The following is a 20,494-nucleotide window of genomic DNA, read 5'->3' on the forward strand; positions in this document are numbered from 1 at the left end:
AACTCCATCTTGAATAGGAGCCAGGTAAAATAAGGCTGAAACCTACTGGGCTGCATTCCTAGATGGTTAGGCATTCTGGGTCACAGGATGAGATAGGAGGTCAGCACAAGATACAGGTTATAAAGACCTTGCTGATAAAACAGGCTGCAGTAAAGAAGCCAGCACCAAAACCAAGACAGCCATGAGAGTGACCTCTGGTAGTCCTCATTGCTACACTTCCACCAGCACCATGACAGTTTACAAATGCCATGGCAACATCAGGAAGTTACCCCATATGGTCTAAAAAGGGGAGGCATGAATAATCTGCCGCTTGTTTAGTATATCATCAAGAAATAACCATAAACATGGGCAACCAGCAGCCTATGGGGCCGCTCTGTCTATGGAGTAGCCATTCTTTTATTCCTTTACTTCCTTTTTTTTTTTTTTTTGAGAAGGAGTCTGGCTGTGTCACCCAGGCTGAAGTGCAGTGGCATGATGTCAGCTCACTGCAACCTCCACCTTCTGGGTTTAAGCAATTCTTCTGCCTCAGCCTTCCGAGTAGCTGGGACTACAGGCACCCATGACCACGCAAGGGTAATTTTTGTATTTTTAGTAGAGATGAGGTTTTACCACATTGACCAGGCTGGTCTCAAACTCCTGACCTCAGGTGATCCACCCACCTGGGTCTCCCAAAGTGCTGGGATTATAGGCATGAGCCACTGTGCCCGGCTATTCCTTTACTTTCTTAATAAACTTGCTTTCACTTTATGGACTCGCCCTGAATTCCTTCTTGCACAAGATCCAAGAACCCTCTCTTGGGGTTTGGATCGGGACCCGTTTCCTGTAACAGTAACATTAAAAATTCACCCTTGTTCATTGTCTATCACCTTCACCCTGTATCTCCAGCTCACACACAATGACTGGTGCACAGGAAGCATCCAGTGTATATTTGCTGAATGAAAAAAGGATGAGTGTGTAAACGAATGAATGAACAAACCCTCCATATGCCTCAGATCCTGCCAGCATTGGTCCTTATCTTCAACACACAATTTACCCTTTCACTCATATACAATTTCCCAAAATTCTGTGCCCTGGGCCTCAAGTATCCTCCTCCAGTCAAGGTTAATTACTGACATGTGATCACTTGAAGGAGTTCTGTTTTCCTTTGAGTGCAAGGTGTTAGTGAGACTGGAGCAACCCATCTCAAGGGGTGGAGAGGGACCTAGGTCACACCCATCACAGGCCCAGCAGACAAGTCCTCTGGCTTTCTCTGCCTCAGTTTCCCATCTGCCCATAGACATCAGGACACAGCCCTTTGAGCCTCCTATGGTCAGGTCTCATTTCCACTGGCATGTGTGCATTTAACACTGGCCCCACCATCCCAGTGGTTGAACCTAGCCCCTAAACACTTACCCAGCAATGGCCAGGTTCCAACTCCCTGACTAACACTTTGTCCTCCTGAGGCTAAGTGGTTTACTGACCCTGCACTTCTCCAGTGGAGGGAGGCAAGTGTGGTGGTGGGTGGGACCCCTCTGGGAACACAAATCCAAGTCACTGTGCTTGTGAGCACTAACTGAACATGTCACCTGCGCAATGTCGCTAATCTTCATTCAGTCTTATGAGGCAAGTATAGTAATATCGCCCTTATTTTCCAGAGGAGGAAACTGAGGCTTTCATTCACTCTAGAGGGTGTACTGAGCATCTATTAGGTCCCAAGAACTGTCCCAGTGCTGGGAATGCTACAGTAAGACTGCTCTCAGCCGGGCTTGGTGGCTCATGCCTGTAATCCCAACACTTTGGGAGGCCCAGGCAGGTGGATCACTTGAGGTCAGGAGTTCAAGACCAGCCTGGCCAACATGGTGAAACCCCATCTCTACTAAAAGTACAAAAATTAGCCAGCATGGTGGCATGCACCTGTAGTCCCAGCTACTCGGGAGGCTGAGGCAGGAGAGTCGCTTGAACCCAGGAGGTGGAGGTTGCTGTGAGCTGAGATCGCGCCACTGCACTCCAGCCTGGGCAACAGAGCAAGACACTGTCTCAAAAAAAAAAAAAAAAAAAAAGATTGCTCTGTCTTAGCTCCTGCAGGGCTCACAGTCCAGTCTGGCAGGAACACAATGAGGGAGCAGGGAGAGTGGCCAGGACCTGCAGGAGCTGTGGGCTCTGATAGGGTGTCTGAGTTTCATTCTGAGAGCGATGGGAAGTCTTAGAAGCAGAAAACTGACATGATCTGATTTGTGTTTTTAAACGCTTACTCGGCCCCTTGTGGGGAGAAGGGGTTGTCAAGCTAAGGAAAGGTAGCAGAGAGAACAGCGAGGAGGCAGCTGCTGTCCTCCAGGCAGGAAGGATCAAGCCACCATCACTATGCTGGGTCCACTCCTCCTCCCTTTCACCCAGGCCACGGCGCACTCCGGAGTGCCAGCCTCTTGCTGGGCAGATGCAGTCCCCTGCAAGCCCCAGTCTGCAGGAGGCCAGGGTGAGAGTGGGGCTGGCAGCGGAGACCTCCCAGCTTCCCCTCCAGATCCAGTGCTACCCGGACATGCCTGGTAGGGGAAAAATCTGGACAATGATGAAGCTGGTCCTCAGCCCCCTCCCTTCCAGCCTTTGTTCCTAGAACCTTGTTATAATCACACGAGCTCAGAGCATCAGGACAGCACTACAATTTGCCTGCAGGATTTATTCTTGTCGTGTAAAAATCAGTTTCCACTGGAGGAGGTGGTGAACTGCGTTCACTCTTACTGTGTGCAGCTGGGCAGCTGTGCCAAGTGGGGGTGGGGTGGGGAATGGGGCAGACAGGGATGTCCAAAACCTTGCTGTGTGGCTGAGAGAGCCTGCCCATGCCTGCAAGACAATTGCCCCCATTTTAGAGATGAGGAAACTGAGGCCCAGAGAGTAAAAGTCACTTGCTTGAAGTTACAGGGCCAGGAAAAGGCAGAGACAGGGTGTGAATCAGGTCTCCCAGGCCAATGCTTGGCCTTTTGCCAGGGTGAGGAGATTGCTGAACATTGTGGGACCTAGGCGGGGACAGCCAGGACATCAGCCAGGCCAGGGGAGCCTGAGGCTAAGCGGGCAGGTTGTGATCAGGGCTAGGGAAGCCAAGGGCATTCCCCCATTTGCACACACACCCAGGATGGGACCCAGAGTATCCAAGTTCACCAGTTCCTCTGGGTCACCCTGTCTACACCCCTGCATCTCCCACCATTGCTGACGAGGTGGATTCTAGCTCACCTACCCCCTCCCCACTTCACAGGTCCCCTCTGTGACATGTTAGATGCCACCTAGGCCACCATCCCCTGCTGCCAAATCAGACACTTCTGTTTTCATCCTAAGGGTGTCAGGCACACACACCCAGATTCACATGCTTCCTTGTCCATTTACACACGTGTGGTCACATATACACACATACACACACGTACACATACGCACCCAGACTGACAAATACAATGACAGATGCTCATATGAACACTCTGGGGTCACCTCCTTCTGTCCCCATCACTATCCTGCCCCCACCCCCCTGCCTCATCCAAGCCCCATTGTCTTGCCTTGGTTACTCTATCAGCCTCCTGCCCTTCCCTCCCTCCAGCCTGACTGAGGGTGTGGGCAGGAGGGAGAGGTTATGGGGGCAGGGGGCGCTGGCTGGGCCAGGAGCCCCCAGCTCACTGCAGCTCCACCTGGATCAGCTCAGGCCCTGGCTAGAGCGAGCGATGGGTGGGTGGGAAGGGAACTCCTCCCCGAGCCAGGGGCAGGTCCTCCCATCTCCAACTCACCCTCTGGCTGGAAGCTTCTGGATCCCCGAAACGGGGAGCACATGATGTCTGGAGTTGGGGCAGGCGGGGGGAAGAGTGGGTCCCTCTGCGCCAGCCCAGCAGCAGCCAGGCGTACTGGACCCTGAGGCCTGACGCAATGGAAAAAGAAACTACAGCTTAGGCTGGGCCGGGGGCCCCCTCCTCTCCTACCCCAGCAGGAGGGCAGGCAGGCAAGGTGTCATTAAGGGAGGGCTGGGCCTGCCATGCGCATCTGGGCACGATGGAAACACCCCTGGGGCAGCCCCCACCCCATAGGTAATTTGAGGTTTCAGGCTGGGGGATGGGATGGGGAGCCAGGGCCTGCTTAAAGCATGGTCCTGACTCCTGGCACAGATAGGCACAGCCCTTCTGGGGTGACCAGACCCCCCAGGCAAGGAGCTTGGAGAGGGGTTTATGAAACTAGTGGTCCCTTTTACAGATGGGTCAACTGAGGCAAAGAGAGGACAGGGCTTGGGAATTCCCAGGCACTGATTCATTGGTTCATTCAACAAATACTCCCTGAGCACCCTGGGGCTATGCAGTTAATAAAACACACAGGAGCCAGTGGTGGCTCACACCTGTAATCTCAGCACTTTGGGAGGCTGAGGTGGAAGAACGGCTTGGGCTCAGGAGTTTGGGGCTGCAGTGAGCTGTGATTGTGCCACTGCACTCCAACCTGGGCGACAGAGCAAAACTCTGTCTTAAAAGAAAAAAAAAAAAAAACGGACACATAGGATTCAGCCCCCACAGGGTCCACTGACCCCAGCGAGGAGGCATCTTGCCCTTAGGCAGAAGGACAGGCTTGGACACTGGTGCTGAGCCACAGGCCTAGAACATCATGGTTTTAGCCAGAAAACGAGGAATTCATCGTCCTTAATCTCCTTTTATCTTCACCTCCTATGTGCCACCAGTGCTGCTGATTTCACCTTCAAGCTGCATTCAGCATCCATCCTCTCCCCACTTCCACTATGTCAGCCCAGCCAGGCTCCCATCATCTCGTACCCAGACACACCCTGACCCATAACAGGTCTCTCTGATGCAAGCTCAGCTGCACTCTTTTCCACACCAGAGCCAGAGGGAGTCTTTAAACCTAGAAGTCAGAGAGGGAGTCTTTAAACCTAGAAGTCAGATGCCACCATGGCTCTACCTGAAAATCTTCCTGTGACCTCCTCGTCCAGGTCGCACAAACCCCAAATCGTGCCCAAGATGACAGGACCCTGCCTGACCTGTCCCCACTTCCTGCCACCCTCCCCCTCACTTGCTTCCTTTGCCCCAGGTGCACTGGTCTCCCTTTGCTGTCAGGCTCTCTCCTGCCTCAGGGCCTTAGCACTTGCTGTTCCTTTTTCCAGGAATGCCTGTCTTCACAGGAAAGGTCTTGTCAGCTTAATATCACATCCTTAGAGGCCTTCCCAGATCACCCAGGCTGACGTAATCCGTCTCCGCTCCATGCTGCTTCTTTCACAGATTGCTGCAATGTACAATCGTTTTACATATTTGTCTGTGTGCCTGTGTCTGTTTGTCTGCCCCGTCCCTCAGGAGGACATCACCACTGTTTCCCCAGCACCTACGGTCATAACTGCATATGTGAGCACCTAATCAATGAGGGAGGTGGGGGCTCACCAGGCAGGCTCCATCATCAGCAGCCCCAGAGCAATCATAGCCACCTCCTCCTGCACACATCACTTGAGAGAATCACAGGCAGCTTCTCAAACCCTGGGCTCTGAGAGGCCAGCAGGAGAGGGACTGTGTCCTACTTCACAGGGGTGGAAATTGAGGCCCAACAAGAGGCAGTGGTTTTTTAAGCCAGGGAAGGATGGTGACCAGGCCCAGAGCCAAGGCTGCCATCACTCCATCCTTCCCACCTTGGCTCTGCCATTTAACTGCTGTGTGACCTCTGGCAAGTTCCTTCAACTCCCTATGTCTCGGTTTCTCCCTCTGTAAAATGGGAACAACAAGAGTGCCTTCCGGCCCAGCGCAGTGGCTCACACCTGTGATCCCAGCACTTTGGGAGGCTGAGGCAGGTGGGATCACCTGAGGTCAGGAGTTAGAGACCAGCCTGGCCAACATGGTGGAACCCCATCTCTACTAAAAATACAAAAATTAGCTGGGCGTGGTGGTGTGTGCCCGTAATCCCAGCTACTTGGGAAGCTGAGGCAGGAGAATTGCTTGAACCCAGGAGGCGGAGGTTGCAATGAGCCGAGATCATACCACTGCACTCCAGCCTGGGTGACAGAGCAAGACCCCGTCTCAAAACAAAAACAAAAAACAACAACCAAAAAAGAGTGCTTTCCTAGGTGTTGTGACGATTCAGTGAGATAAAGCACTTGGAACAATAATAGGTAGCTTTTGCTATGATCAGTGATTCTTAATGGCTGTGAGGAGAAAGTAGCCCTGGCCCCACCGCGATGTAGAACCCGGGAACCAGCTGTAGTGTAAAGGAGCTCACTGTGGGGGAGGAGCTGCTGGGCCAGCTGGGTGGGGGGATCTCCAACTTAGAAATGGGCAGAGAGGAGGGGACAGTGAAAGAGGCAGGCACAGGGAAGCAGATGGCCCAGGAGGAGGCCTGGGAACCCCGAAGGGGAGAAGAGCTGTTGGATGGTGAAGGGCAGGCCTGAGGTGGCCAGGGAGGCAGCCCCCATTCCAGAGGCTGGTGGAGAGGAGGAGCTGGGACCACAGTGGCATGTCCTGTCATAAATTCTAGTGAGGGCACTGTGTGCTGTCAGAAAAGCACATGCAAGTTGATGGGTAGAAAAGGAAAAAACAGGCCAGGTGTGGCAGCCCACACTTATAATACTAACACTTTGGGAGGCTGAGGCAGGAGGACTGCTTAAGGCCAGGAGTTTGAGGCCAGCCTGGGGCAACACAGTGAGATCCTGTCTCCACAAAAATAAAAAATAAAAAAATTAGCCAGGTATGGTGGTGCACACCTGTAGCTACTAGAGAGCCTGAGGCAGGAAAATTACTTGAGCCTGCAAGGTCAAGGCAGCAGTGAGCTGTGATTGTGCCACTGCACTCGAATCTGGGTAACAGAGTGAGATCCTGTCTCTAAAAACAAAAAAAAAAGAAAGAAGGAAAAAAATAAATTCTCTGTTTTGCTGGTGGCAGTATCAAAGAAAGGGGCATGGTTGCCTGGTCACGGTCAGTACCAGGCATTAGTTAGGAACCCATTCTGTGGGGTCTGAATCCCTAGCAATTCTTAATGTCTGGGGACAGGGGAAAGTAGATAAAAAACTTGGGGGATGTGTAAAGTTAAGTTTACATAAAGGGGGCGAGGTTAAAACTGATTGAGAGGGCTGGGCATGGTGGCTCACACCTGTAATCCCAGCACTTGGGGAGGCTGAGGCGGGCAGATCATCTGAAGTCGGGAGCTCAAGACAAGTCTGGCCAACAAGGTGAAACCCCGTCTCTACTAAAAATACAAAAATTAGCCAGGCATGGTGATAGATGCCTATAATCCGAGCTACTTTGGAGGCTGGGGCAAGAGAATTGCTTGAACCTGGGAAGTGGAGGTTGCAATGAGTTGAGATCGTGCCACTGCACTCCAGCCTGGGCAACACAGCGAGACCCTCTCTCAAAAAAAAAAAAAGAAATAAAAACAAAAAACTGATTGAGAAACACAGCTCTAGGCTCTCCCTCCAGGCGGGTGGACACAGCACAGGGAAGCCCAGAGAGACCACGGTAGTGATGGGGGACTAGGGAGTGAATTATGGGCTTGGATACACAACCCTCAAGGTCTTCGAGGTGGGGCCCACTCCTGGGTGCTGTGGCTTCTGGGACCCTCAGGACCTCCAAGTCCTTCTGCACCCAGTATATCCTGTCAGTGGGGTCTCATCTCTGACAGCAGAAGCTCCTGAGGTGGCTCAGAGCTGTCACCACGTGTGGTTTCCAGACGGGTCACCTACGCATCTCCCCGGAGCCTGCTAGAACTGCAGCAGCCAGCGGGTGCAGTGGCTCATGCCTGTCATCCCCGCACTTTGGGAGGCCGAGGCGGGTGGAACTCGAGCTCAGGAATTCGAGCCCAGCTGGGCAACATAGTGAGACCCTGTCTCTACAAAAAATGGCAAAAAAAATTAGCTGGGCATGGTGGTATGTGCCTGTAGTCCCAGGTACTTGGGGCGCTGAGATGGGGGGAATCACCTAAGCCCAGGAAGTCAAGGCTGCAGTGAGCTGTGATCGTGCCACTGCACTCCAGGCTGGGCAACAGAGTGAGACCCTGTCTCAGAAAAAAAAAAAAAAGAAAAAGAAATGCAGCACCCTAGGCCCACTCAGACCTGCTCTAGCAGAAGGCCTAGAGCAGTGCCCATAGGCCTGTGTTTTTGTTTTTTTGTTTTTTTGTTTTTTTTTGAGACGGAGTCTCGCTCTGTCTCCCGGGCTGGAGTGCAGTGGCACGATCTCGGCTCACTGCAAGCTCCGCCTCCTGGGTTCACGCCATTCTCCTGCCTCAGCCTCTGCGAGTAGCTGGGACTACAGGCGCCCGCCACCACGCCCGGCTAATTTTTTGTATTTTTAGTAGAGACGGGGTTTCACCGTGGTCTCGATCTCCTGACCTCGTGATCCGCCCGCCTCAGCCTCCCAAAGTGCTGGGATTACAAGCGTGAGCCACCGCGCCCGGCCCGGCCTGTGTTTTAACACGCTCTCCTGGTGGTTCTGATGTGGGCTAAGTACACACAAATCACAGGTTAGCTGAGTACGTGGGGCATATTGTTCAAATACAGATTGTCATTCAGCAGGTCTGGGGAGGGGCCTAAAATTCTGTGTTTCTAACAAGCTACAGGTGATGCTGGGGCAGCCCCCCTGGAACTACACTTTGAGACACCAGGCTACAGATCAGAAGTTGCAATGTGGCCACCCTATGGCTGACCACACCCTGGGGATGGCTCTAGCGTAGTTGGGTTTGGCATAATGAGGCAGGTATCACACTTGGTCTCCATACAAGCCCTGCTGGCTTCACACACTGAGCTCCCAGCCAGGGGAGTTTGCAACCTCTAGTCTGGATGAGAATGCTCTGTTAACCAGAACCCTCAGCTAACAAGACACCCATTCCCTATTGGCCCTGATGGCTGCTAAGTTTACTGAACTTTTGGGGGGTTGGAACGTATCTTGAATGCATCCAGGTCTAAATTGCCTCCTTCATCCCATTTCCCAGATGAGAAGATCCAGGAAGACAAATGGCAACCATATTAGTCCAGGTTTTCTGGAGAAACAGAACCAATGGGATATCTAGCTATGCATAGAGAGAAATATATTTTAAAGAATTAGCTCATGCGAATGTCGGGGCTGGAAAGTCCAAAATCTGTAGGGCAAGCCAGAAGCCTGGAAACCCAGGCAGGGTTTCTACGTTGCAGTCTTGAGGCTGAATTCCGTCTTTGAGACACCTTAGTCTTTGCCCTGAAGGCCTTTGATCAATTGAATGAGGGCCACACATAATGGAGGGTAAGTTGCTGGACTCAAAAGTCTACTGATTTAATGTTAATTGCAACTAAAAACTACCTTTATTTGACCAAACAACTGGTCACTAAAGCCTTGCCAAGTTGACACATAAAATTAACCATCATAGCAATCTCTAGTTCCTAGGAGATCTGTCATGGGGCAAGAAAACACGGTGTTAGGGCAGGAGCTCTGGGCTAGCCCTTCTTAAGTATGGGAGCTCAGAGAGCCCGCCCCCACCCTGTCAGCTGCAAGAGAAGGGTGAAGGTGGGTGTGGCCATGCTGATGGAGAGATAACCATAATAAAATGAGAATAATAATGCCTGTCCCAGGTCCTCAAAATTCTGTAGCTTCACAACATCCCCAAATGAGGTGTTATCATCAGCACTCCCATTCTCCGGGTGAGTAAACCAAGGCTAGGAGGTTGAATCACTTACCCACATAGTTCTGGTCCTCTGGCTCCCAGCCCAATACCAATCTACCTATTGGGCCTCTACTAATATGACTCTGGACAAGTCATTGGTCTTTTTGTGTCTCAGTTTAGTTTTCTCATCCAACACATGGAAATTACAAAATGCTTGACACACTGCAGATATTGGCTGAAAATGAGAAAAACCTCTCCATGGCTCCGGGCTGTTCTCAGGACAACATCCAGGTTCCCTGATGAGGCTCTCAAAGTCTTCTCCCTCGCACCTTTGGCTCTAGCTCTGCTGTTTGCCACACAGAATTTCAGCAAGTATTTTTCGTGCCTCCCTAATTCTGCATATGCTGTTCCATCTGCCTGGAATGCCCTTCCCCCTTCTTAGTGATTTCTTTCTTCAAACTCAGCTCAGTAAAATCAAATGCACGGTGACTCATGCCTGTAATCCCAGCACTTTCGGAGGCTGAGGTGGGCGGATCACTTGAGGTCAGGAGTTTGAGACCAGTTCGGCCAACATTGTGAAACCCCATCCCCACTAAAAACACAAAAACTAGGCAGGGCGTGGTGGCTCACGCCTGCAATCCCAGCACTTTGAGAAGCCGAGGCAAGCGGATCACAAGGTCAAGAGATCGAGACCATCCCGGCTAGCATGGTGAAACCCCATCTCTACTAAAAATACAAAAATTAGCTGGGCGTGGTGCGCGTGCCTGTAGTCCCAGCTATTCGGGAGGCTGAGGCGGGAGAATCGCTTGAATCCAGGAGGCAGAGGTTGCAGTGAGCCGAGATCACGCCACTGCACTCCAGCCTGGCAACAGCAAAACTCCATCTCAAAAAAAAAAAAAAAAAAAAAAATCAGTAATTAGCCGGGCATGGTGGCGGGTGCCTGTAATCCCAGCTACTCAGTAGGCTAAGGCAGGAGAATCACTTGAATGGGGGTGGGGTGCGGAGGTTGCAGCAAGCCAAGATCACGCCACTGCACTCCAGCCAGGGCAACAGAATGAAACTCTGTCTTAAAAAAAATGCACTATGCACCCACCCCCACCCCCAGGACGGCCAAAATTTTAAAAAGCTGACAATACCACGTGTTGGCAATAATGCGGAGCAACTGGAACACACACAGGTGGCCAGAGGGAGTGGAAATTGGTACAACCACTTAGGAGAAACATTAGTGCCCAACGAAAACACTCACATATGTTCACCCAAAGATACACACAGGAATGTCATGGCAGTGCTAATCCGAATAATCCCAGTTGGAACTCCCCACCCAAACCCCCATCATCGTAAGAAGGGAGACATAACTGGTGAATGAACACACAGCAGACCACATACAGCCAGCTTGAAGGAAGAACACGGGTAGCAATAACACGGATGGGTCTCACACGCGCTGTGTGAAGGGGGCCAGAGAGAAAGGAGTATGTTATCCTCTATCATTTCACTTAGGTGACCTTAAACATGGACAAAACAAATCTACGCTGCTGGAAGTCCGGATAGCGCTAGGACACGTGGAGGGGTGTTACTGACCAGAAGGGGACACCAGGGGCTTTGGTGCTGGTCGTGTCTGTTTCTGATCTGGGTTCTGGTGACCCAGATGTGTTGGTTTGTGAACAGTCATTGACTGGTCCATGTAGAATGTCTGCTCTATTTCATATGTTACACTTCAATGTGGTAAAACAAAAAACAAAAAACACCAAAACCAAAAATCCAGGGACTCCTCTACAAAGCCCTTCCTACTTCCCTGGTCCTTCAGAGGGAATCACTTACAATATCAGCATACTGTAACCATTAGCTTAGAAGCGTCGCCCTTACTGGAGCTTAAAGATGGAACCAAACCCTGTTTCCGTCTCATTGCTCCCAACACCCAGAGGCACAGAATGGAAGCTCGACAAAAGTTTGTTGAAAATGAGGAAGAGCGAAAAGGTGTGAGGAAGAGGAGCCGTGACATCTTGGAATTGTAGAGGCCTGGGACTAGAGGTTCACAGAATTCCAGAATTTGGGAATTCTGGGATTTCAGAGTCATGAGTTCTCTGAGTCTCAGAGCTAAAATTTAGAGTTTATCTGGCCCCACTTTCCAGCCACACAAGAACCCTGGCCACAGCCTGGCTGGCCCAACATCCTGCATCCTGGTTCTGGTGGGCAGGGTCCAGCCACAAGCCTTATTCTCTGGGGCCCTTGCTGCATCAGCTCCTGCCAGGCGACAGGCAGCCCCCCAGGGAGCAGGCTGGCACTCCCAACCAGGTGGGGGCGGCACCTTGACACAAATCACTTCTCCACCTCGGCTATGGCACCGGCTGCTGTGCTCCAAAGACACCACACTCCAACAGGCAGCCAGGCCATTACGGGGATAAATATAGATGCAGACAGCATGGCGAGGAGGCTGCAGCAGGGGTTGGCCCTGAGGCCCCCCGGGGATCCCCAGCTTCCACCAGACCACATTCAGAGGGAGGTCATTCTCTGTAGTGCCCGCTTAATCACTAAGCTCTGGCTCTTAGGGGAGGGGGCTTCCCTTGGGACCCCCCCACCCTCCCAGGCCCCAAGTTCAGCTCAGCCTGCACTGGAAGGTTTGTGTCACTTATAGGGGCTGACCTAGCAGGCTGAGAGGCAGCCTCCACTGTACTCCCCATGAGTCTAGGGACTGGGTTCTGTCCTCTCCTGCCACTCCTCCCTCCTGGGCCTCAGCTCCTTCCCCTCCTGCCTCCCAGGAAGCTCCATGTGGGGATGGGCACGGAGTGCTCTGGCTCTTGGGAGACTCTGAGTACTTAGGGGACCTTGGGAGTGGGTCTGGCCAGGCTCAGAGGGCAGGGGACTCCCATGGAGGAAGGAATGGGTAAAGTTTTATGTCTGAGAGAAGGTGGATTTGCCTAGGACTGAAAGACTGGGGGCTGGGGAGGTGGAGAATGTGAGGTCCCCTGGGCGGCACATCACCTACTGCCATTGCCTGCCCACCCAAGGGACTGAGGTGTGCTGGAGAAAGTCACCCATTCCCTATGCAACCTGGGCCATGTGTCCTAACCTCTCTAGCCTCAGTTTCTTCATACAGGAAATGGAGCTGCTGCAACTAGAGCTGTCCCCACTACTTTCTTCATGATGTTCTTAAGGCAGCAGTGACAAGCTTGTAAACTGAAGAGGGTTGTGCACAGATGTAATCCCTCTTTTACTTATGACTTTGGGTCTCCACCTTCCAGGAGGGCTTCCCTCACCATGCAGCCATCCATTTGGTTGTTCAACAGATGTTTCTTAAGCAGTTCCTCTGGACCAGGGACTTTGCTGTGTGCTGGAGGGGCAACCATGATCAAGACACACTCAGGCTCTGGGCATAGGAGTTCGGGATGGAGTTGGGGGGACAGAGAGGTGAGCAAATGACAAGGGCAGGAAATCTCAGATAGTGGAAAATGTCATAAAGAGAATAAAGCAGGGTGAAGTGATTGTGATTGTGATGGGGCAGTGTGGAGGAGGCTGCATTTGAGCTGGGATGTTAATAGACCAGAAGCCCCAGGAGAGCAAGGCATTGGTCTCTCTCATTCATGGCTGTATCCCAGCCATAGCTGGTGCCCAGCAGGTACTCAGTGAATATTTTTGAATGAATGAATGAATGGTCTCCTGAACCAGGTTAGGCATGTCCCCACCACAGGGCCTTTGCATGTGCTGTTTCCTCTACCTGTTTCCCAGCATGTGCAAAGGCCCTGTGGTGTGGACATGCCTAGTGTGGTTCAGGAGCCCATTCTCCCTGCAACTCTACTGTATCCCTGCAGGCTTTTGTGTTTTATCAGGAGCTGAGGATATCTGGCCTGCCTGATGTGCCCTGGCTGTCCCCTCTCTAAAACACAGGAGGGAGTATGCCCAACTCCCAGCAGACAACTCCTCCAATCCCTCTCTCCTCTGGTTGGACCCCAAGTCTTTTTTTTTTTTTTTTTTTTTTTTTTTTTTTTTTTTTTTTGAGACACGGTCTCACTGTTTCACCCAGGTTGGAGTACAGTGGCATAATCGTGGCTCACTGCAGCCTCGACCTCCTGGGCTCAAGCAATCCCCCCACCTCAGCCTCCCAAGTAGCTGGGACTACAGGCACGCACCACCACACCCAGCTAATTTTATTTTTATTTTGGTAAAGACGGGCTTTCGCTATGTTGCCCAGGCTGGTCTTGAACTCCTGGGCTCAAGTGGTCTGCCTATCTTGGCCTCCCACAGTACTGGGATTACAGGTGTGAGCCACCACTCCCGGCCCTCCCATCAGTCTTTCAGAGACATGCCCAACCTGAGAAAAGGGTACTATAAGAGTGCAGTGAATGCTGGGAGCTGAGCTACTGGGTTTCAAACTCTGGTTGGCCATGGGCTAGTTGAGCACCACACAATGGATGGCTTAGATTCTCTCACAGTTCTGTAGGCTACAAGTTTGAAATCTAGCTGTCAGCAAGGCCATGCTCCTTCCAGCACTCAGCATGGTAAGCTAGAGATCCCTCCAGAGACTCAAGAGGGCAAGCTCGTAATTCTCCCACGATCCATCACTCAATATCACAGACTCATTTAACAGGAGGCTGCAAGGAGGGGCAGGTGCAGTCATTCCTCACACAAGGATTTACTGAGCACCTACAATGTGCCAGGCGCTGTTCTAAGTGCTGGGACATGGCCCTAAACAAGACGGACACTGTTTGCTCTTGCCTTTTTGTGGATCTGACACCCTTTGGGGAGGAAGGCAGATAAGCTGGTGCATCAATGAGTAAAGAAGATGATTTTACAGAGTGGCAAATGCCCCAAGAAAAATACAACCAGGAGATGCAGCAGTGAGGAGGGATGGTGACACAATCTCACTACAGTCAGTCTCATTGCAGACCTCAGAGCAAGTGTGGCCAGGACAAGTGAAGAAATGTTCCATGGTCGGGCACAGTGGCTCATGCCTATAATCCCAGCACTTTGGGAGACCGAGGTGGGTGGACCACCTGAGGCCAGGAGTTCAAGGCCAGCCTAACCAACATAGCAAAACCCCATCTCTACTAGAAATACAAAAATTAGCTAGGTGCGCGCCTGTGGTCCCAGTTACTTGGGAGGCTAAGGCACGAGAATCGCCTGAACCTGGGAGGTGGAGGTTGCAGTGAGCTGAGATCGCACCAGTGCACTCCGGCCTGTGTGACAGAGCAAGATCCTGTCTCAAAATAAATAAATAAATAAATAAATAAATAAATAAATAAATAAATAATAAAAAAAGGAAGAAAGAAAGAAATGTTCCAGGATATGGAACAGCAGTCTTCTTGACTCTGCCACGGGAGTGACAGCCGAGGTCCAGGGGCCCAATGAGGGCAGAAGACATTGGGATGGGAGCCAGGAGGCACCTCTAACCTGGGCTCTGTCCTCAGGCACTGTGGGACCCCTACGTCCTCCCTTCTGGACAGGGAGGTGGGGAGACATGTGATTGTGGACTTTTCTAGCTGCTGCCTGCCAAGATCACAGGATGACCTGGCATCCCAGCTCCCACAGAGCCCACACCACCGTGTCCGGCAGGGTTGGGGGAGACCCCACCTCCACTCTCTGAGGCCATATTCTGCAAGGGGGAAGGAGCTGGGTCCTCGAGGTGTTTTGCTCCTGATTCGGTAGCCCCAGTGCCGTCTATGTATAAGAGTCAGGGAAGGGGAGAGGGACAGAGACCTCTATCAGGCTGGGGACACACTGACCCTGAGCTGAGGGCTTCTCAGATTAGGGACCGTGCCTGGCGATGATGCCTCCTGCTCTGATAGGAGGGAGGAAATTACTAGAGAATGCTCTTTTGTTTTCTGTTCACTCCTTAGAGCCCTATGAGGCCAGCCAGATGTGGGGAAATGGGGACACCTGGATGAGACCTACCACCTCTCCTGGTCTTCTTTCACCCCAGGCCCCTGCCCCTAGAACAGCCCAGAAGTCCTGATGGGAGGGGGAGGAGCAAGCTGGCCTGAGACAATCCCACAAAGGATCCTGGATGCAGTCACCCACATCAGGCTTCTTAATGTTCCCATGGATAATGACAATGACAGTTAACCAGGCGCTCACCACATACCAATAAGTGCTGGCACCCGAGTCCTTGCAATCTAATTTAATCCTACCTTTGCAGAAATACACAATTACCTGAAAAGAATATAAAGGTGTATAGATATAGAAACTGAGGACTAGGAGGAGGACCAGATGGGGTCCAGTACTTACTGTTTTACAGACATAGAAACCGAGGCTCCATTCTCAGCCATCTTCTTCCCTTATGCCCCAGTTTTTAATTCTCATGACATTCCAGAGGGAGTGTCCATTGGAACACCACCAGAGACACCACACTTGCCACTCATGAAGTGCTCCCTACTTGCAGAACGTCTGCTCCCTGTTCCCCAGTTCCAGCCTCCCAGCTGCCCTACTGTAAGCTGGATCATGTCACAGTTTGCCTCATTTTACAGACAGAAAACCCCCAAGTCCAAGGGGTGACAAGGCACGCAGACAGGAAGTGACGGCCGCGAGATGAACCCAAGCGTCCACATCCTTCGTCCCTGGTTCTTTCCATGGAGAAACCTGCCTGGGTGACCCCTTCCAATCCAGCTGGCTGGGGCGGTCCTGGAGCTCACCCGGACCTATGCCAGGGGGAATGCCATAAAACCACGCCTTCATGCTGTGTCCATTCTCCAGGAGGCAGGCCCTGGAACATCAGCCCATTTCACAGATGATGACCCAGAGGGCCACAGGGGCGGAGGGTCTGGGCCAAGTTCCCTGTTGGTCATAGGTGGAGTTCAGACCCAGGTCTCCCAGGCCTCCCCATCAGGGCTGGCCACAGGCAGGCTGCAGCTGCCAGGGATTACAATCTGCGCACACCGCCTGTTTCCTGAAAACCATGGGCTCCCTGCAGTCCGGGAAGCTGTGGATGCCCAAGGGGCAGAAAAAGCCCCCCACCCTTTGATGACAGCACACACCTCTAAGGGAGCAAAAAACTAAGGTAGACAAAACAAAGGGCGTTTTGTCTGGAAGATCATTCTTCCAGACCCCTTGTCCCTTCCCCCAGTACATATGGGGCAGGGGATTCAGATGCAAGATGAACCCCCTATTAGCTACCAGAGCCAGCAGCATCTGTGACCTTGGGCAAATCACAACCCCCTTTGAAGCAGCCCCTTCCCCATAGGAGAGCTTCTCAAACTTGGGGGGAGGAGAAGCGAGGCTAGGGGATGGGGTGGGAAGAGCAGGGAAGAGGGGAGTAAGACCCCTCTATTTTCAGAGGAGCATCGCTGTGAGAAACAGGGAATAAGAGAGGGCCTTGCTCGCCCGCTCTCTCCATGCCCACCCCCACACCCCCTTTAAACACACAGGTGCCAGACAGCTTTTTCGCAAAAACTAGTTTGCAAACACACTCCGACTTCTGGGAAGCTGCCCAGCTCCACTCCCCCTCTGCGCTCCCAGTACCGGGGCTGGGAGCCGGCCCTCCGGCAGTTGCCTGGGGCAGGGGGTGGGTGTGGACGGGTGGGAGGAGGGCAGAGGGGCGCAGAGAGGAGCCCGCGCCCGCCAAGAGCCAGCGCGACCTCACGCCTTCAGCAGCTGCGGCAGCGGCGGGACTCCACCTCCCGTACGCCCTCCAAGCCCCTCGTGGCGGGTGGGAGGGTCCCCAAAGCAGCTGGGCTCGGACCCCCGAGGGCGACCCCTCCCCAGGGACCCGGCCCGCCCTTCCCCGCAGTCCGGGCGCCGGCGGGGCGCCCCCGCGTGGCCGGGTCGGAGCTGAGTCACCGAAGCGCCGGATTCCGGGTTCGCGCGGGCGGCGGGGGCTAGAGCGCCGCAGCCCCCCGAGGCGGAACCCGGCTTCTTTCGGACCCGCAGCTGGATCCAGGAGCCCAGCCCCAAGGCCGAAGTTGGGCACTCACGCCAAGCTGCCCCGCCTGCCCGGGCCCCACTCACCGCAGGTCCCGCGGGCGCCACCGCCCTCACCGCACGGCTGCCGCTGCCCGCGCTCCGGGCCGCCTGGGCATCCCCGGGCGCTGCTCCTGCTCGGCCGGGCCCGAGGGCGCGGGACAGGCTCAGGGCGCTGCCCGTGCGGCCACGGCCCGCTCGCGTGCGCTCCCAGCTGCTCGGGGTCCGGTCCTCCTCCCGGGCCGGGCGGGCGGGCGGCGAAGGCGGCGGCGGCGGCTCGGGCTCCTCCCTCCGGCCGAGCGGGGGGAGTGGGGAGGGAAGTGGGAGGCGAGGCGGGAGCTTCCTGGAGGGGCGCGCGCTCTCCCACGGGAGGAGCGGGGGCGCTGTCCCGCCCGCGGTCCGCCGCTCCCAGCCCGCGCCCGGCGCGCCCCGGCACTCGAGGCTCCTGGCACCGAGGGGGCCCGAACGTTCGGGGTCCGAACGCGAGGGTCCGAAGGTTCCAGGCTGGGACTCAGGTGGCTGAGGATCGGAACAACGCGGCGTCGCGCCCTCCCCAGGCCTGCTTTGCCCGAGCCTCTGGCACCTCCGAGTTCCGAGCGCTGTGAGCTCAGGGCCACCGACGCGGGAACAGAGGGGTGGCCTCAGCCCGGGCCTGCGGGGCCCCAGGGCCGCTTGGACCCCCCAGCGCCGATGGGAGCGGCGCTGCGCCCTCGGGGCAACACCCAAGGCTGGGTTCTGGGATGTATTGGGCAGGATTAGGGCCGCAGTGTTTTCTTCCCTTCTTTTTTTTTCAATAGCAAAAGAGCTCGGCATTTTCTTGCCGCCAGAGATTGGAAACATGACATATTTCTCTGACACAGACGATGAGATAAAGACGGATCCGAACGGGGCCTGGGGCTACACATCCGTGCGGAAAATTAGGCGAGTGTTTAAGGCCTTGGAGCCCAGACCTCCTTTTCCCTAGAAGAGGCACCAATTCTTAGGACACTTGTCTGTCCCTGGGTGCTCAAGCCGTTGGCCGCTCCGCGGTATTTAGGTGCTCTCTGGGCAAGTTCACCACCGGGCATCAGAAGGCTGAGCCTCACGTAACCAGATTCTGGGGGGGGCGGGGCCTTCCCGGAGATCTCAGGGCCATGTCCACAGCCCTTGGCCCTGGGGCTCAAGGACTGGGCAGCTGAGGGTTAACACCGAGTGCTTCCATTGTGGCTTTTCGATTCCAGGCAGGTGAGGGTTAATGTGGGAGCCTCGCGCGCTGCAGCCTGTGAGCCTCCCTCCACGTCTGAGGTCTGAGTCACTGGCACTTTGCAGCCTTAGAGGGGCCGAGACTAAACAGCCCGCGGGGCTCTGAGCTTTGTTCTCTGCCTGCCTGTCACCCATCCATCCTTCCTTTCTCCAAGCGCTCCTCATCTTTCTTCCACTGAAGCCATCAAAGCCCTCTGCCCCGCTCTGGGGCAAACCAACCTATCAACCCAACTCCAGCCCCACTTCCTCCAGGAAGCCTTTCCTGATTGCTCTGGCCTCAGAGTCTGTCTCTTGTCTTTCCAGCAGCAGGAGAGCCAGGCACTGGGATGGACAGTGGTGAACCAAAGCAGATAGTCTCTCTCAAGTTGCTCACCTGTGGGGGCCAAGATCAGGACCCAGGCAATCATATCACCATATGAAATGTGCAAAGATTGGAGGTAGGGTGGCTCAGAAGACCCAACTCAGCCATGAGAGTCAGCGAGGCTTCCTTTAAGAGACCTGAAGAATGAGATAGTTGGGCCTGTCAAGGAAGATACTGGATCCCTAGCCAAGGAGGCAGAGTGCAAAGGCCAGGCAGGGGTCACAGCAATTCCACTCCTAGATATCTACCCAGGAGAAATGAAAACATATGGCCACACAAAACTTGTACACAAATGTATGTAGCAGCATGAATCATAGTAGCCAAAAAGTGGGAACTACCCAAATGTCCATCCACTGATGAATGGAAAAACAAAATGTGGTATATCCACACAACATAGAATATTATTCAGCCATAGAAAGGTGTGAAGTACTGGCCAGTCGTGGTGGCTCACACCTGTAATCCCAGCACTTTGGGAGGTCAAGGCGGGTGATTACTTGAGCTTGGGAATTCGAGACCAGCCTGGCCAACATGGCGAACCTCTGTCTCTACTAAAAATATAACAATTAGCCAGATGTAGTGGCAAGCACCTGTAATCCTAGCAATTCGGAAGGCGGGAGAATTGCTTGAGCCCAAGAGGTGGAAGTTGCAGCCAAGATTACGCCACTGCACTCCAGCCTGGGTGACAGAGGGAGATTCCATCCCCCCTCCAAAAAAAAAAAAAGAAAGAAAAAGAAAAAAAGAAAGGTGTGAAGTACTGATACATGCTACAATATGGACAAACTTTGAAAATATTATGCCCAGTGAAAGAAGCCAGTCTCAGACAATATTATATGGCTCCATTTAGATGAAATGTCCAGAATAGACAAATCCACGAAGAGACAAAGCAGATTTGTGGTTGCCTTGGCCCGGGAGTGGAGAATGGGGAGTGATTGCCATTGGCAAAGGGTTTCTTTGGGAGATGATAAAAAATGTTCTAAAGTTAGATTCTAGGCAGAGTGCGGTCCTGCCTGTAATCCCAGCACTTTGAGAGGCCAAGGCAGACAGATTACTTGAGGCAAGGAGTTCAAGACCAGCCTGAGCAACATAGTGAGACCCCCACCATCTCTACCAAAAAAAAAAAAAAAAAAAAATTAGCCGGGTGTGGTACACGCCTGTAGTCCCAGTTAGGAGGCTGAGGTGGAAGGATTGCTTAGGAGGTTGAGGCTGTGGTGAGCCATGATCACAGCACTGCACTCCGGCCAGGGTGACAGAACAAGACCCTGTATAAAAAAAAAGTTAGACTATAGTGATGATTGCACAACTGTAGATATTCTTAAAACCATTGACTTACACACTTTAAAAGGACAAGTGTCATGGTGTATGGATTATGTCCCAATAAAACTATCTTTAAAAAAAAGGCCAGGGATCAGGAGAGCCCTGAGGCAGTTGATTAAGGCCAAGGATCCATCACAG

At 53.2% G+C, this 20,494-nt stretch overlaps 1 protein-coding gene across 3 annotated transcripts in view; it reads right to left on the minus strand.

Moving 5' to 3' along the window:
• Positions 1 to 17,851, minus strand: part of CPNE2 (copine 2) — a 56,159-nt gene extending 38,308 nt beyond the window's left edge. Inside the window, exon 1 of one of the 3 annotated variants that reach the window (XM_055298931.2) lies at positions 17,488 to 17,847. The gene's annotated coding sequence lies outside the window, so the exon portion shown is untranslated. Of the gene's footprint in view, positions 1 to 17,487 lie in introns of all 3 variants that reach the window. The other 2 variants (XM_055298932.2, XM_055298933.2) reach the window with 2 other exon arrangements.
• Positions 17,852 to 20,494: the final 2,643 nt, after the last annotated feature.

The sequence above is a fragment of the Symphalangus syndactylus genome, chromosome 11 (assembly GCF_028878055.3).
Source record: "Symphalangus syndactylus isolate Jambi chromosome 11, NHGRI_mSymSyn1-v2.1_pri, whole genome shotgun sequence".
NCBI classification, from domain to species: Eukaryota; Metazoa; Chordata; class Mammalia; order Primates; family Hylobatidae; genus Symphalangus; species Symphalangus syndactylus.